The sequence below is a fragment of the Dama dama genome, chromosome 30, assembly GCF_033118175.1.
Source record: "Dama dama isolate Ldn47 chromosome 30, ASM3311817v1, whole genome shotgun sequence".
Lineage (NCBI taxonomy): Eukaryota > Metazoa > Chordata > Mammalia > Artiodactyla > Cervidae > Dama > Dama dama.
The window spans coordinates 59,535,228-59,554,667 of record NC_083710.1 but is presented as its reverse complement, the minus strand read 5'-3'; positions in this window follow the sequence as shown (position 1 = coordinate 59,554,667).

Below are 19,440 nucleotides of genomic sequence, written 5' to 3'. Positions count from 1 at the left end.
TCATTACCATCTTTCTAAATTCCATATATATGTGTTAGTATGCTGTATTGGTCTTTATCTTTCTGGCTTACTTCACTCTGTATGATGGGCTCCAGTTTCATCCATCTCATTAGAACTGATTCAAATGAATTCTTTTTACTCAGCCATTAAAAGTGCATATTATTTAAATTAATGAAAAGGAAACAATAATAAAATGAAAACTTAAAACGTGCTGATTCAGTTCAGTTCAGCTCAGTCACACAGTCGTGTCCAATTCTTCGCAACCCTATGGATCACAGCATGCCGGGCCTCCCTGTTCATCACCAACTCCCAGAGTCTACTCAAACTCATCTCCATCGAGTCAGTGATGCCATCCAACCATCTCATCCTCTGTCATCCCCTTCTCCTCCTGCCTTCAATTTTTCCCAGCATCAGGCTCTTTTCCAGTGAGTCAGCTCTTCACATCAGGTGGCCAAAGTATTGGAGTTTCAGCTTCAACATCAGTCCTTCCAATGAACACTCAGGACCGACTTCCTTTAGGATGGACTGGTTGGATCTCCTTGCAGTCCAAAGGGCTCTCAACATGCTCATTACTCTCTACCAATCCCGTATCTATTCTTTGCGACTTTCTGTTCTGTGCTCTAAAAAATTGAGAGCCTAGACTGCATCACCTCAATCTCTTCCCTTTGGTTTTGAGTTAGGTTCTGTTGTGGGAGACAGATTTACTTACTCTACAGTTTAATAAAAACAGTCTCCTCTAGGGCAGAATTCAGGCAGGTTTACTTCCCATTATAAATGTTTCCGGGTCCCTAAATTCAAGACCCTTCTCCTTCAATACATCCTACTGTGAAGGTATTGTGGGGTGCTAAGTGCCATCTTGTCTTGTGATCCTTTTTGATGACCTGATTTTGCATGGTGAGTACAATTGATTGCTTATTATTGACCAGGCTAAAACTCTGTAGGGAGGCCAATAAAGTTATTGGTAATTTACAATACTTTAGTTAACCCTTCTTGCATCATCCTGTGGGATTGGGTCTGAGGGAACCAAAGTAAAATAATAACATTCCAGCAACAGCTATTGCTGTGGGTAATAAACTCTTTTTTTTTTTTTTTTCTGACGTACCTAGAGTTCTTGGGGTTTTGCAAGCATCTTAAGGTTTTAGTTTGTTAGGTAATATTTTAGTTTTTAAGTATGAATGAAGTTTCTTATCTGTTATAGTTCCTGATGGCAAGATCAAAAACATATCTATACAACAGTGGGACAGTGTTTGTCCTTTTATCTTGGGTTGTTATTTATACAAATTGTGTAAATTTCTCTTTGAAGTAAAATCCTTGCATCTTGGCACAAATCACAGTAGTGGATCAAAGTGCTGAATGAATTATTGTATTCTTCACTACAGTGTGCTCACGATTAAAACAGACAAAACTATCAATTTTTCCAAAACTCCCATTAACAATATGATTACTAACCATTTATATATGTCGGTGGAGCCTGGCAGTCTACAGTCCAAAGGGTTGCAAACAATCAGGGACAATTGAGCAACTAAGGACACACATACTTATATGGCTAACACTTGTGTGTTTTTGTCTATATTTTGCTAGAGATAGACAGTCAAATTACTGAGTGTTAAAATCACTCAAATAGTTCATATTTAATTTTATTTGCACTGTTTATATTTGTTTATATTATATTATTAAGGACTTCTTTAATTTTATTTTAATCTGACAAATTATTTTTTATGGATTTAGAATCAAAACACTAGTGAAAATAATTTTTAATACTTAGAAAATGTTCTATTTCATTTCATCTTTCAGTAGCCCTGATAAAAATTTATTATGTCAGTTATGTATATACAATTTTTGGTGTGCATATATGTAACAATTTATGCATTTCATAGAATTCCATAGGAAACAGATTTAAATTGTGAATATGGAGTATGCAAAAAATGAAAATTATGCAGAAAAATTGTCTAAAGTTTGAAAATGGGGGAAAAAAGAGATTACTGGGTATTTCTGTGGAGGTCTGGGTATTGTGTAGGTGACTCCTTACAATTAAGTGATTTTGCATAGACATGTACAACTGGTCACCTTTGTTACTATCTAGGCTATTTTACAATTCTATAGAAGGAGACATAAAATTATAGAAAATAGGGGATATGCAAATATTTTCTGACCATTGCAATACAAAGAATCACTGCTCATAGCAATGGACATGAATTTTTACTACAGAAAATATACATCTCTCTATGATCAGTTTCACTTAAACAGGTTTTAATGTATTAATATTTGGATCATCATTAACTCATGGATTTAAAACGTCTTTAACAAATGTCCATTTTGTATTTGAATGAAAGTAGATATAATCATATATGTAAGTTGGAAACTCTTTTAGATTATTGCCAATAAGATATGGCAGAGAATTTTGCCATGATTGTGTTACTCATTGCAGTTAAAATATGGTTTATGATGTGTTGAATGAAACTAGAATTCAAACAACTAAGAAACACTTTCCAAACTGTTAATAGGACCTCACACACAAAAAAAAATTAATGAAAGGAAAATTTGTTCTAAACACATGCACCTTAAGTGCCATCTTTTCTTTTGGTAACATTACATGAAATAAAAACAATTTTTTTGGAAAATAGCAGCAGTAACTAACATTATATTTTTTAATACTCAGAGTATATTTTATGTCTTGATAAGTAAAGTTTACAGTAAGTCAGAAATTGTAATCTAGGACAAAAATGGCTTGGTAGCTACATATCCAGTATCTATTATTGTTGTTTAAGGAATTGTCATAGATAAGCTGAGAAATGGTAAAGGACTTAACTATGTGATTTACATATTTATGCTAACAGTATAACAGTCCTCTGTAATATCATCTCACTTACTTAAAAATTTGAATTTACAAAACATCATTTTTAAGAAGGATATAAATATTTAGACTTTCAAGAATATATTTTCAGGCCCTTCAATTATGAAATTCACACATAATCTCTGGTAATTTTTTACTTTCCATTATACTTATAATACACATGTGAACAGTAGCAATAAGTAGTAGTGTTTCCTGCAGAGTTATTTTCCCTGGATCTAGTTAATTCAGTATAGCAGAAAATTTCAACCGAAGGATAGTAACCATAAAATATCTTTGTAAATTAGATCAAGAAACTTTAGAATGAGTATGTGATATTTCAGTGAATAGTGAATTCTGTTGGTATATGTGACTTTCTCAATTTACAGTATTAATGGTATGATGTGTAGGACCTATTTAATATCCTATTTTATAATAAGGTACTGTATAATATAATCATAAAAATGTTTTGTTATAATTAAAATGTATAAAGTGACATATACATAAAAATAAATGTCATTTATCTATCTCTTTAAAAGCTGCATGGTTATATACTAAATGATGCCAAAAATGAAATAGTTGAAGAATGAAAGTGAACGTGAAAGTCACTCAGTCGTGTCCAACTCTTTGCGACCCTGTGGGCTATACAGTCCATGGAATTCTCCAGGCCAGAACACTGGAGTGGTAGCTGTTCCCTTCCCCAGGGGATCTTTCTAACCAAGGGATTGAACCCAGGTCTCCCACACTGCAGACAGATTCTTTACCAGCTGAGCCATCAGGGAAGCCCAAGAATACTGGAGTGGGTTTCCTATCCCTTCTCCAGCAGATCTTCCCCACCCAGGAATCGAACCAGGGTCTCCTGTATTGCAGGCAGATTCTTTAGTAGCTGATCTACCAGGGAAGCCCAGTTGATGGACACTGGCCTATTATAATGGCATCTATATAGAATACTGTCTTATTGTCTTTTCTGAAGACAGGTTGTAGAAAGTGCCAAGAAACAGTAATTGGGAAAGGCTTAAAATGACAAAATTGTTAACAAAAAGTAGACTCCATATTAAAGGTTTATTAAGACCCAAAAATAAATATGTTTGGCCTAATTGGAATAAATCACACAGATTGTGAAAACTTTTAAGTGTTTAAGTTCATATAATACTGAGTTTTCTGTCAGATTCCTTGCATGAAATTAAAATTAGATTAGTAACTGATTAAAATGCTAATAGGAAAAAAGAAAACAGTATAAATATTTAGGAGAGTCATTACTGTTTTGTACACTTATTTATCACAGACATATTATAAGATCCTTATCTAAAGGATATGGCCTATAGTAATAACTTCACTTTACTTATGTAACTACCTGCCCTTTGGTGGGCAACTCTGATTAATATACCCTAGACTTTCTCTCCTATCTTCTTTACTATCTTACTACAATTCAGGTAAATAGTATCATTTTGTTTGGTTTGAAGATGATAATTAAGAAATTCAAAAGATTTTATCACTTGTGTAGAACCAATCAGGTAACAATGACCTTAAATTTAAGGGCAAAATCTGGAGATTTTTGTTTTGTTCTTAGTATTGTGTCTTTTCCCCATGTGCCCTTCGTCTATTAAAGTAACATGCATTCAGTGGGCACTCAACACAATTTGAATGATGAAATTTTAACAAAGTATATTAAATATTTCTTCTTTTTCAATAAGTTGACCTACTGAATATATAATTTAATCATGCAGTAATATTTGAGAATTTCATGCAACTACTTTAACAGCAAAGTATAAAATAAGTATAATAAAAATGTTAGTAATAAATGGAACTAATATTGAGATTAGAGTGAAAAAATCAAAATTATTTGCACTCAATTAAAAAGAAACTCAATTAAAAGAAAACATTTATATTGCTTTCCTTTTTCCTGTTAGCTTTCTCATCACTTATTAATCTAATTTTCATTTCATGCAAGGAATCTGACAGAAAAATCAGGATTATATGAACTTCAACACTTAGAATTTCACAATTTAAATATTAAAAAATATTTAAATGTTTTTTAAACAGAAAAGTTTTCATTTCAGTGAGAACTGAACAGTCTCATAAAAAAAATCTGTAGATGATTTTTCAAAGACTTTACAACTGCCTGCTCAGATATTAGTAATTCATTGTAGACGTCACATAGGGCAGAAGGATATGGTTTCTAAAAGTAATAATTTAACTGATAAAACTGCAAAAGCTGCTGTCAAACATGGCAGACTGCAAATATAAAGCCTTCAATTTAATACAATAAAGAACATTTTCAAAAATATGCTTAACAAAAGAAAATGGTCACATGGATTATAATAGAGACTAAATAAAATTTTGACTGAATGATGGGAATTAGCTAACAAAATATTTCCTGTACCACACATTTTCTTGGTTACTGTTGTGTCATCAACAAAATCATCTGAATAAAGATAAATTTTAAAGACACCAGACTCTTACTATGCCTACCAAGAAGATAAAATTGTTCCAAATATATTAAAAGTATGTGCCGTTTGTCTGCATAGCTCTTCGTAGACCAGTTTCAAGGTAAGCACATGGTTTTTGTTCTGACCAGTGTTACTAGGAAGTTGGTAGTAGTTGGATTTCATAGAACTAATGCTTGTAGAAGTAAGAGATTTTTGTCTAGATATGGTATGTATGATATCCTGATGGCCTGATGTCTTTCCTTCTTCAAAAGGTGATATTCAGTGTTGAAGTCTCAATACACACAGTTCCTACTTTGGGAGTATGGGAGCACCCTGAGTAGGACTGAGGAAGTCACTTTATTTCTGCTGCTGTCAAGGATTATGTAAATTTTTGCAGAGTCCTAGATAACTCAGTGCTCTGGACAGTCTAGTATAGCAGATGAATCAAATTCTAAAAACACATCAGCTACAATTCTGCAACCACTATACTAAGATGTCTTAGAGCTTTACCACTGGCTTTGTTAAAATTTAGAGTGGTACTCGCAAGCAAGAATGGAGTTTCTCCCTTTAAATTTGTGAGTAAAAATAAATAAATAAATAAATAATTGTTTGACAAACCTATTAATTTGAGTTTGAGACCATGTCTTGTACCTAACTTAACTGAATTCTCTTATAACCACATTATATACTAAAAAAAAAAAAAAAAAAAGCTTCTCATTCCTAGGGACCCTTTCAAGTGCTGCTGACTATCCATCTGCATTCATGTTTGCCACAAAGCCAGCAGCTCAAGAAAACTGTTCTGTGCTTGCTACAAAAGTCTTCAAATGTAAGTTTTCTACATTAATTGATATTGGTAGGGAACTAAACTGAAAGGAGGAATTCTAGCAAACTGATCACTATGGTCATAGACTGCCTTGGTGTTTTATTCACTATAGGTTGTTTTCAATTACTTTACTGGACAATCACATTTTATTAGAAAACAAGCATATCATTTGTTACATTGCTCTTTTCTTCTTGTACTTCTAGTAATAGTTTCCACAAACTTATTTCTGATCAGCTCTAGCTTGCCCCGCCCCTCAGTGAAGCAGCACCTGAACTTAGAAGTCCAACAATCTAACTGCTGAGAGAATAAAATTGAGACTGAACTCACGAGTACTTTTTAATCATAACAAAGTAAAAGTGATTAATATCTACTTAGGTGTCAGGTCCTAAATTTGATACGAAATATATTTTGGTAACCGGTTTGATGGGAAGGAGAGTTTAGAAAAGAAGACTTGTAAATATTATACTACTATGGTGGCTCAAAGGTGAAAGCGTCTGCCTGCAATGCGGGAGACCTGGGTTCGATCCCTGGGTCAGGAAGATAGCCTGGAAGAGGAAACGGCAACCCACTCCAGTATTCTTGCCTGGAGAATCCCATGAACGAAAGAGTCTGGTGGGCTACAGTCCGCGGGAACGCAGAGTCGGAAACGACTGAGCAACTTCACTTTCACTTTCACTCAATAATAAGCAGAAATATGGCAATTACAGCTGGAATCTGCAGAAGACAGTTCTAATATCACTTTATGAATTTCAGGATGCAAGTTCACTCAAGTCCCAATATAGATAGAAAAAGCTGAAAGTCGATTATTCATGGAGACTTTGTTGACTGTTGCAATAGTACAATTATTGATTTTATATTCAGTGCCAAAAAATATAAAGTCCTGAGATGAGTTTGTTCCCCAAACTTAAAACCTTTAGAGTACTTTAGTTCAAGCTGTACTTTTCTGTGGGTACCTCACTGTAAGAATGTGATACTTGGTGAAGGCCATGGATGTCTTTACATTTTATATCTAGGAATAAATATTTAGAAAGACAGAATAATTGCTAAAAGGCCTAAATAAAAATCACATAGTAAAGGGCCTAGACAAAAGCTATATAAATGTGATGGCATGTGATTGACTGAAACTCAGGAGGTAGCTTTTGGACCTTTCAAAATCTTAAAAAAAAAAAACCAAAAAACAATAAATTAGATTATCAGACTTCAGAGTTAAGCTACTCTTGCGGTTTATACTGGGTTAGACTTCATAGGAAACTATCAAATAATACAATGTTATTCTTTTGCACATGAAAGCAATGAAAACATTACAATGGCATGAAAAGGTAATGTGACAAAAAATATGTTTGTACATTTTGAATCAAAAATCTGATTCACCTCTTCATCAGTAGTACAGTGTATTCAAAAGTTATTCCCTAAAAGCAAATATTGTGCTGATTTTTTAAAATACTCAGTAACTCAGTTATATAATTGGTTTGATTTCTATTTTACTATGAACTTGTTCCATATGTAGATGGCTGAAAGTTGCCTCCAAAAAAGGAGAAAAAACAATCAGAAAATTGCAATATTACTCTTTTATAACATATGTAGGAGGTAGTAAGGATATGTACAAAAAAAACCAAAAAGCTTAATTCTCCTTGAAAATGGCAGAAGAGACTTTATCCCTCCTTTTGCTAAAGCACTTATTTTAGAAAATTTTTTACTGTAGACTCTGTGTGAAATACATGGAAATTTCTAAAAGCCTATACATGCCTATTGCAGGCTTTAAGAGCCAGGAATGGCCTTCTCAGGAGCCTAGGAACCATCTCCTTGCTATGTAATCATTAAGGGAGAGAACCTTTGTCTCTCTGTTTCTCTGGGCAGATAGGAGCCTAATTTCAGCTGGCTGACATATCATTCCGAGTTACAAAACTGTGATCTTGTCATAAAAGATATGAGAAGTTTATTTTCCATTGGATAAAGCCAATGTACTAACATCAATGGTCACCCCAACTACTATCCTAATCTAGAAGGAACTGTGTATGCTAAATGGTACTTGCATGCCCTCTTAATCAAGGACTAATTATTAATTATCTTGAGAACATGTAGGCAGTGGTATATTACTCAGGGTTCGCTGGAGAAACAGAACCAATACCTAAACAGATTTTTTATTAGGAGCACTAATTACCCCCAAATTAAGAAGCTTAGAGCAAAAAATACTTTCTCACCATTTTCTATTGGTCAGTAATGTGGGTGTGGCTACCTGAATCCTCATGCTCTGAGTCTCTCAGAAGGCTGCATTCAAGGTGTTGGCTGGTTGCAGCAGTTTTCTCCATAGGGAAAGAGTTTGCTTTTAAGTTCACTTATGTGACTGTTGACGTGATTCAGTTCCTACTAGAATTGGAAGGAGACCCTTATTTCCTTTCTAGGAAGAGCTCCCCATAGGATAGCCCAGAGCATCATGGCTTACTTCATCAAAGAAAGCAAGTTGGGAGCACAAGAGAGAGAGAAGAGTGGTCAAAACAAAAGAGACTGTTTTATACTCTAACCTCTCAAGCTCTGACCACTTTTGCCATATTTAATTTGTTGGTAGCAAGTTACTCACAGTAACTTGGGATATTAAATTACTACATGTAAGAGGATCATCTACTTCAAATTATTATATGAGTAAGAATATACCTCCATTATGCTACAGTCATTATACACATGTGCTTATTTGTTACTGCAGTTATGTCTACCCTAAGTAATACAAAATTTTGTATTTTAATATGAAATACTGCAACAGAAATCACAAAGAATGTGGCATTGCTTTAACAGCTTAGCAACGAGAGTGAAGAAATAGATTAATGAAGCTGAAAAATGAGGTTACATGTAATAGAGTGGCAGGATATGTAATAAGATATTTACTTCTGAAAATTTGTAGGGCAATATAAGTGCCAAATTGTCTGTAACTCTAGAAGATAAAATCAGAGAGGATGTCAGTGTGTGTTGGTTACCACTTTTTGATTTGGACGAGTTGTGTCAAAGAGATGATTAAAATGCTATCTTTTCTGTGAACAATAATGAAGTAGGAAAGAAGAGCCCAGAATTCTAACTTCAAAGATTTGAGAAACTAGATGTTCTGGGTTCATAAGATCAGGGAATAAGACAAAAATAGGCTTTGAAAAAAGAAAGTGCATTGTCTTTTTAGTTAAAGATTGCTCTGTAGAAAGAATTGTATTAATGTGGTATCTTCCCACAATTCTGTTTATCTCAGGTGTTTTCAGCATTTGTATATATAACCAGAGAGAGAGGGGGGATAAGAGGTGAGACAAACTTGAGAACAATGAAGAGGAGATAATTTGGGGTGTAGCTACAGGAACTTCAAATCGAGTGGAACTGACTGGAAGTCACTGGTAATAAATGATTCTAGTCCATTTTACAGTTGCACAGAAAATAGCATTGCCAAGGAAACCATGAGCAAAGCCTAAAAATATCCTCTGTATTTGTCTCAATGGATGAATGACAGCTAGACAGACAGATAGACACAGCACTATGAGAGCTGTGTAAATTTTATAGCTTACAAAGAGAGAATACTCTGGAATGCCCATGTCAGAATTTCAGGTGTGGACATGGAGGATAGTGAGAGTTATTCGCCTTAGAGAACCACTAGGACTAAAAGGGACAAATAGACAAAGATGTTCCTTCTGAGGAGCAATTCCAGAGTCTAACTGAAGAATTCCCTACCTAGTATGAGACTGAGTTCAGCCATTGTCATGTGAGCAAGTATGTCATTCCCAGACCAAGAATTTTAAGGAAAATATATTTTGACCCACACACTCCTTCAACTTCTGTGACTACACGTGAAACAGTTTAACCCTGAGGATGATGGAACATTAGGAATGGACCTCCACACCTCAATAACTGTATTAAGGCCAGTTTTTGGACTGAAAATATTCACCTCATTATAGTATATGAAAGACTTCTATTTTGCTTAAGCCATTGCTCATTGAAAGGACTGATCCTGAAGCTAAAGCTCCAATAATTTGGCCACCTGATGTGAAGAACTGACTCATTGTAAAAGACCCTGATGCTGGGAAAGGTTGAAGGCAGGATGAGAAGGGGACGACAGAGGGTGAGATGGTTGGGTGGCATCACCAGCTCAATGGACATGAGTTTGAGCAAGGTCCAGGGGTTGGTGATGGACAGGGAAGTTTGGTGTGCTGTAGTCCGTGGGGTTGCAAAGAGTCAGACACGACTGAACGACTAAACTAAACTGAACATTTTTTGGTTTATGCATTCAATTACACTGTTAACATACTCAGAATTACCTTTTAGCTATGTGGTAAGGATGGTAGCGATGGCAGAGGGTCTTACTGGTGGCTGTGGTGATTTTGGTGATGGTAGTGGTTGTGTGTATATGTGTAATTGACTTGAGAAACATTTATTCTATGAGGGTTTAGTGTCATGAATTAAGACCCATTTTTTTTTGCCTTCTAAAAGATGACCAAAAGGGGAATAGTTCATATGAATTATCTGAGATTTCTATTACTATTAATTGCATAACTTTATTGAAATTATTTAGGGGGGTTTATAAATGTTCCTCAAGGTCTTACACTGTATAGGAAATAGAGATCTTATGTCTAATTTGAGAAATGACCATTCTGCCATGTTAAAACTGATGGCCATATCTTATAGCATATAGGGTTGTGAAAATCAATGTATGATATGACTCAAAAGTATTACTTCTGAATTGAAAATCATGTATAAATCCAGAATCAAAAGACAGTACCTAAGTACTGATACATTCATTTAAAAACTGTTGAGCTTGTTTAATGTATCAGGCATTCTGCTGTTTACTGTATTCAATGTCAAGTGAGATATGTTTTGTTCCTATTCTCAAGATGCTAAGGGTCCACTAGTAGTTGAGGACAGATATTGCAATTCCTGATTCAGTGGTAGTAGAAAAAGTTATTTTGTCTTACATATATTAAGACATTTAACTATGATATAGGAAACATTAAAAACATATAAATAAAAAGTACATCAGAAAAATATGGTAAAATTTTTGTTATGTTTTTACCACAATTAAAAAAATAGTCATTCTTTTTTGGAAAAAAATCTTTTAAGAGCTAAACACACACACACACATGTTAGAACTTATAGGGCATGTCTGTTTTTTTTTTCCCACAATGATAGTGGTAGTGTTGGTTGCTGTGTTTTTTTTAATTTTTGCCTGACATGGCTGTTGTTCTTTCTCTGGGACAAAAAAATATTATGAAGACATAATAAATGTTCATGTTGTTTTATTAAAACATCACTTCTGGGCCAAGAATTTATATATTAAACTTCTATGTTAAATAATGCCAAAAGTGAACAATAATAATTTATTTATATGTAACAAAAATACTTGCTTCTGGAAAATAGGTCTGTGAGTTAATTAAGTTGCTTTCAGATCACAGTCACAGATTACTCATCAAGGTTCACAAGACTCACTCTGCTCTCAAATGCCAAGCTATTATTTAATAACAATTCTGAAACTTAAAACTATAAATATCCACCTCTGATTTCCACATAAGAATATTATATTATCTTAATATAAGAATAGGTTAAGATTTGTTTTCCCCTATTGCAGTAGACCCACCAGTTACTTAGCTTTGTTTGATTAATAGGTTTTCTTGGTGGTCTTCTACAAAATTTACAGTTCCTCAGTTTCCCCAAACTATTATCCTTAGACTCAGAAATCAGATACAACAATAATCAATTAAGTAAGGCATTATAATCAGACATATCCTATTGTGGCAGCATATACACATGTATGCACACACACACACATACACACAATCACAGTTGCCTCAGTTTTATTAGTTGTGAGTTTATTGCTTCAATTTTCTCAAGGAAAGATAACATTCTAAGACTTCATAATCACAGGAATTATTGCAGTTAACTTTTAGTTCAGCATATATGATTATTTGCCACCAAATGGAGCCATAACTTATAGATTCTACAAGATATTAAATGTTAGGTTTGGAAGATTAAGATTCAGTTTCACAAAAGGAAAGCCAGGACACATTTTTCTGGTATAGGCCTTATAAACGCTCCAAGAAAAATGCAGATTGTTTACTCTGTCATCGATTTTAATGTTGAAAACTCCCAAATACTTTAGATCTTCCTTTTGTGTTTAATGACACCGAAAGGATTTGAGGATCACCCTTCTAATAATATACAGTTGAACTAGAGAGATGTAAGAAAGGCTGTCTGTCAATTAGCCACTGTGATAATTCATAATAACATGGACATACTAGCCTACATTCCATGCATAGACTTCTTTGCATAGACTACTTTCCAGTAGTCATGGATGGATGTGAGAGTTGGACTGTAAAGAAAGCTGAGTGCTGAAGAATTGATGCTTTTGAACTGTGATGTTGGAGAAGACTCTTGAGAGTTCCTTGGACTGCAAGGAGATCAAACGAGACAATTCTGAAGGAAATCAGTCCTGAATATTCATTGGAAGGACGGATGCGGAAGCTTAAGCTCCACACTTTGGCCACCTGATGCCAAGGGCCAACTCATTAGAAAAAACCCTGATGCTGGGAAAGATTGAAGGTAAGAGGATAAAAGAATGACAGAGGATAGGTGGCTGGATGGCATCGCCAACTCGATGGACATGAGTATGAGCAAGGTCCAGGGGTTGGTGATGGACAGGGAAGCCTGGTGTGCTGTAATCCATGGGGTTGCGAAGAGTCAGACATGACTGAGCAACTAAATTGAACTGAATTGAATCTACATTTAACACCGCTGAATATCTTTCAACTTCTTTCCCTCTTTCCCCCTGCTCAAGAATAAATGAAGAAGGGAATGAAAAGAGAACAAAACAAGATGTGTTTTTAGGACAAATCCTCTGTTAAAATTTTTGGCCAGCTCCAAGATTGCTGACCCTGAGAAACATAAAGAGTTGCCTTCCAGTTTCTGAGGGAGAGGAGCCCTAATGGCCAAAACTAGAGAAAAATGGTAGCAACAGCCTTAGGGTAGAAGAAATAGACTCTTAATATAATTAAAGGAATAAAGAGACTCTAAGAGCAGTGGGCACAAGAAGAGAGTGCCTGCGATACTACAGACAGCAGCCCTGTATATACCTGTGTATCAGGGAATGTTCTAAAGGGAATAATTGGAGATAAGTAAAAATGTCCTAAGGATTTATTAATGTTTTATTCACTTTTTGATTAACTTACTAACACTCATTGCTAATTCATAACTAGAAGTCTGATTCTGTTCCAGTGTTTCAGTGACACTAATTATTTCTGGAATTCCCAAGTGAGAAATCACAAATGAAACATCCATGTGGTGCTCATTAAACCTACATTTAAACAGATTTTTTTTTAGCATCAATGCATCAAAATGCATAGCTTAGTGGTTAGAAAACTACTGTGCACAACAATTGAGCCTCATAAGACTTTGCAATTTAATTTCCTAATCTTTTTATTGTGAGAAAACAAAAAAAATACGAATACACACATAACATGTAAAACTTACAAAATAATAAGGCCTCTTAAAAACAAACTTCAAAGACCTTTTTAAAGAACTTGTTTTTCATTATTTGATAGCGCCTGTTTTACTGAACAGAGAGGGAGTTTTCACATTGAAAGGCTTCTGTGAATTCTGTTCTAAAAGATCTGTATTTATCCTACAAAAGCATGGCATAGTTATTTGTTTCAGTAAATGTTCGATAATACATAATATTACCAAACATCACCCTATACATGAAATGTAATTAAGGGAATTCTTTTTGACTTCTAGCTTCTAACTAATGTTGAATATTTTCATAAAAATTTCAATTCTATCCCTATTATTGAATGTTTAAATGTATGCATTTTAAGATATAATAATCTTTAACCATCTTACATGACTAAGAAAATAGTGCAAGCATAGTTTACTTTATTAAAAATACTTGATTTGGGGATTTTCCATATCACTTCATGGCAAATATATGGGAAAACAATGGAAACAGTGAGAGACTTTATTTTCTTGGGCTCCAAAATCACTGCAGATGTTGACTCCAGCCATGAAATTAAAAGATGCTTGCTCCTTGGAAGAAAAGCTATGACCAACCTAGATAGCATATTAAAAAGCAGAGACATTACTTTGCCAACAAAGGTCCATCTAGGCAAAGCTGTGGTTTTTCCAGTAGTCATGTATGGATGGATGTGAGAGTTGGACCATAAAGAAAGCTGAGTGCCAAAGAATTGATGCTTTTGAACTGTGGTGTTAGAGAAGACTCTTGAGAGGCCCCTGGACTGCAAGGAGATCAAACCAGTCAATCCTAAAGGAAATCAGTCCTGAGTATTTATTGGAGGGACTATTGCTGAAGCGCCAATACTTTGGCCACCTGATGTGAAGAGCTGACTCATTAGAAAAGACCTTGATGCTGGGAAAGATTGAAGGTGGGAAGAGAAGGGGACGACAGAGAATGAGATGATTGAATGGCATCACTGATTCTATGGACATTAGTTTGAGTAAGCTCAAACTTGCTCAGGAGTTGACGGACAGGGAAGCCTGGCATGCTACAGTCCATGGGGTCACAAAGAGTTGGACAGGACTGAGAACTTAACAACAACATATTGTTTAATGAAGCTCCTGATTTGAGCAAATAAAGTATTTATATTTAAGAAGATCATCCCTCTCCTTGATATAGATACACAAGATAAGTTAAAGAAAATTCTAAAACACACTATCACTTCAGTAATGATATATCCCTCTTGTATGAGTGACTTGAACACTTTAATACCTTTAGTATAATTAACAATGTCCATATATGACACCATTTTTATAAGTAATATTCTTGTTTCTTTCTTTAAAATTTGGTAACCGCATCTTTAGATAAAATTGTCTTGTTTTCTTTGTCTTTAGTACATTTTAAAATGTTCTACCCTGATAGTTCACATAACTGCCTACATTCAAATTTAAAATTTCAGATATAAATCATATATAAACCACAATTTTTACTGACTTTGGGAGAAATCAGGAAAATATCAGATGCTTTGTTTTTCTTCTGCCCCCAAATTATATTTTTGTATTTACCTTTATAAACATTATAAAGGTAAACTGAGAACTAGGATATAAGAATTTAAATTTTCTTTTCATTTCTTGCTTTTTTTCTTTTTCTTTCATCTAACTATCATCCATCTCAGAGAATTCATTTGGCATTTTTTAATTTTAGTAACATTATTTGAGATCTCTTTATTGAAAAGGCACTTTTTAACTGTAAAAGAATTTCCTTGTAAGAATATTTATGGATGCATACTGACACATTTATGCTATTAGAGTCTATAATAGGTCAGATCACATAACAATATGATAGAATTGTTGTTGTCTTTGTTGTTGTTCAGTCAATCAGTCGTGTCCAATCCTTTGTGACCTCGTGGACTGCAGTACACAGGCTTCCTGTCCTTCACTATCCCCCAGAGTTCGTTCAGTCTCATGTCCATTAAGTCAGTGATGCTATCTAACCATCCCATCTTCTGTCGTCCCCTTCTCTTCCTGCCCTCATTCTTTCCCAGCATCATGGGTCTTTTCCAATGAGTCGGACTTTGTGTCAGGCGGCCAAGGTATTGGAGTTTTAGCTCACTATGACAGAATAGTAAAAATATATATTGAATAGTATTTAACAGGCTTCTCTGGTGTCTCATTGGTAAGGAATCTGCCCGCAGTGCAGGAGATGTGCAAGAGATGCCAGTTCGATTCCTGGGTCAGGAGGATCCCCTAGAGGAGAGCGTGACAACCTACTCCAGTATTCTCGCTGGGAAAATCCCATGGACAGAGGACCCTGGCGGACTACAGTACATGGGGTCACAAAGAGTTGGAAATGACTGAAGCAACTGAATGCACACACATAGTATTTAATATATTATATTCAATGTGGATTTTGAAATGAGGCATTGCAACAAGATCTGTTACATTCTACAAAAATATTTTTTGTCAAAATAAATCCTGGCTTTCCAATGTTTCTTGATCCTATCACATGTAAGTAGAATCCTTCTGTTTTGAAAACAAGAACTAAAGAGCCTCTTGATGAAAGTGAAAGGAAAGTGAAAAAGTTGACTTAAAACTCAACATTCAAACAACAACAACAACAAACTCAACATTCAGAAAACTAAGATCATGGTATCTAGTCCCATCCCTTCATGGCAAATAGATGGGGAAACAGTGGAAACAGTGACACACTTTATTTTTTTAGGCTCCAAAATCACTGCAGGTGGTGACTGCAGCAATGAAATTAAAAGACAGTTGGTCCTTGGAAGAAAAGTTATGATCAATCTAAACAGCATATTGAAAAGCAGAGACATCACTTTGCCAACATGGGTCAGTCCTGTCAAAGCTATGGTTTTTTCCAGTAGTTATATATGGATGTGAGAGTTGTACTGTAAAGAAAGTTGAGCACCTGAAGAATTGATGCTTTTGAACTGTGGCATTGGAGAAAACTCTTGAGAGTCCCTTGAACTGCAAAGAGATCCAACCAGTCCATACTAAAGGAAATCATTCCTGAATATTCATTGGAAGGACTGATGCTGAAGCTGACACTCCAATTCTTTGACCACCTGATGCAAAGAACTGACTCATTGAAAAGGACCCTGATGCTGGGAAAGATTGAAGGTTGGAAGAGAAGGGGACAGCACGGAATGAAATGGTTGGATGGCATCACCAACTCAATGGACATGAGTTTGAGTAAACTCCGGGAGTTTGGTGATGGACAGGGAGGCCTGGTGTGCTGCAGTCCATGGTGTTGCAAAGAGTTGGACACAGCTGAGTGACTGAACTGAACTGAAATGAACTGATCAAGTTTTTAAAATAATTTTTCCTCGTTACATGAATCTGTGATATTAAGCCATTCTTAGTTCATATATGGTATATTAAATAGCAACATTACCCATGAAGTAATAAGAGGAAACATTTATTGAGAATTTACTGATGGTGGTGGTTAAGCACTGCTCCAAAATGAATTAGAAATATTAGTTCTTTTATTTCTCATGAAATTCTGTGGACTAGGTACTGTTTTTACCACTCTAGAATACAGGCAAGGGAAACAACAGAAAATCGTGAAGCCACATAGTTCTACTGCAGAGGCTTTGTTCTCAGTGAAATATCCTCACTGCTTTTCAAGTTTAATATTAAAAAAAAAAGTATGGTTTCAATTGTGAGAGCTATGGACAAACTTCATCCAAATCACTTCAGGATTGGAGTAAAATACAATTGTGTGGCCCCAAACACAGCTATAGGAATCAGTCTTTGAGGTGGGGACCTTGTGATCTTTGTTTTAATCTAAGTTCCCATGTATTCTTGGGGTACCTTAAAATTTTAAAACATTACTTTCTTCTATCATTTGAAAATCTTCTTTCATTGTGCTATCCAAATCTACTATCAACTAAGTCACTTCTGTGAACTCTTGACTCCATTCATATTTTCTATATGTATGATATATATATATATATGTATATATATATATATTTTTGGCGTTTTTTGGTCTCACCTGAAATTTCCTCTTTATAACTATGTAGATTTCCTCTTTATAACTATGTTTTAAATTTATTTGTAATTTACATATGATTGCATAGAACAATGTGATATCAAATATATCAGCTTCAATAAGTAAATGTCAGAAAAAAAATTTTTTTTTCTGCTACTACTGAAATAGCATGATTCAATGGCTGAGAAAAGTTGAGGGTTTAGAGGCTAGCATGACAAGTAGTCAATTTATCCTTTTTTGTTTGTTTGTTTGTTTGTAAATTTATTCTTGAAGGGTCCATGGTAGCCAGGTTTTGATGCATGATCAGTTAATTCAGTACAAGAATCTTGAGTTCCCCAGTCTGGTATTTTGGTATAGTAGCTTGAATAGATTGAGATACTCCTTGATGAGACATTGCTCTTTCTTGAGCTTACAGTACAAAATATATACCTCAACAGAATCCAGGGGTTTCCTATGAGTATATAATTAAGACAGATTTTCTGTCTCCTTTTTTAATTTATTCCATCTCCTCCCCTTACTGTTAACACCAATTGCTGCCATCTCTGCCATTTTTTTTTCCTTTTTTTGGCTTTGAGCAGCAATATGGGTGTATATTGTACCATCTCTTTGCTTCTGAGAACATCTTTCTTAGATTCACTACCATAGAGCTGTGAATCTGCTTATGTTACATATGTTGTGTAGGTATGATGCTGGTTCTGTGATTTTTTTTTTCCTGGACTTTTGTAAAATGTGATTCTGTAAAGTGTATATTTTACAAAATAAGACAGTTGTATTCCAGGTAAAATTATTTAAAAATTCAGTTAAATTTGAATGTCAGATAAACAACAAAATTTTAGTAGAGTTATTTTTGCAAAATGCCATTTATATACTAAAAGTAATTTTGTTGTTTATCTGAAATTTACATTTAACTAGGCTTTTAGACCCCTATTTCCTGAATCTGGCAACTCCTAGGCACATTTGAAAAATGACTTGGTTTCAGTTTAGCTGTGGTGATTATACTGCAGCAATGCTGTTTCCAGCAGGAGATGTCTAAGTTGAAGGTTAATAATTAATATGTATTTAAAATTTTCCTATCGAAAAGTCAACTATTTTTTTCCCCCTCTGGAAATTTAATTTTTGGAGGTACACATGCTATTTATCTTTTACTCAAATTTTGATCTATTTTAAGAAGTCTATATAATTTAGGCAATTTTCATTCTAGTATATGGAGCTCATTGTGCAACTCAATTTTGGTCTTTTGCAAAGATAGAGATATCATCTATTAATATGAATATTGGTCATAGGAAGTTCCACCAAGTTATCTAATTAAATTGGACAAATAATAATAGTAGTATATTACCTGGTCATCTTCTAGTTGTTGTGTATGTTTTCAATTTTTCAAATATTTAAAAGAGAATAAAAGGCATGAACAACATTCTCTCCCATACAATAAAGGAAGCGAAAGGAAAGTGAAACTGAAATAAGATAGGTTGTAGGGATGGTCTTAAAAGGAATAGGAAAAACTAGATTTTAAGTGCTATAACAAACAAAAATATATTTAGGTATGAAGAAATAAAAAAAAAATTTGATACCTTCTATTTTTGTTGTTGGAGAAGGAAATGGCAACCCACTCCAGTGTTCTTGCCTGGAGAATCCCAGGGACGGGGGAGCCTTGTGGGCTGCCATCTGTGGGGTTGCACAGAGTCAGACACGCCTGAAGTGACTTGGCAGCAGCAGTAGCATTTTTGTTGTGTTGTGGAAAATAAGATGGTCTAAGAAGTTGTGAGGAACACAGAGAAGGTTCAGAAAAGGAATTGTGGAGACATGAAAAGCTCTAAACTGAGAAAAGTATCTTGATTTTCAGTGAAACAGTAAAGTGCAAATGAAGTTAAGAGCTATGAATTTA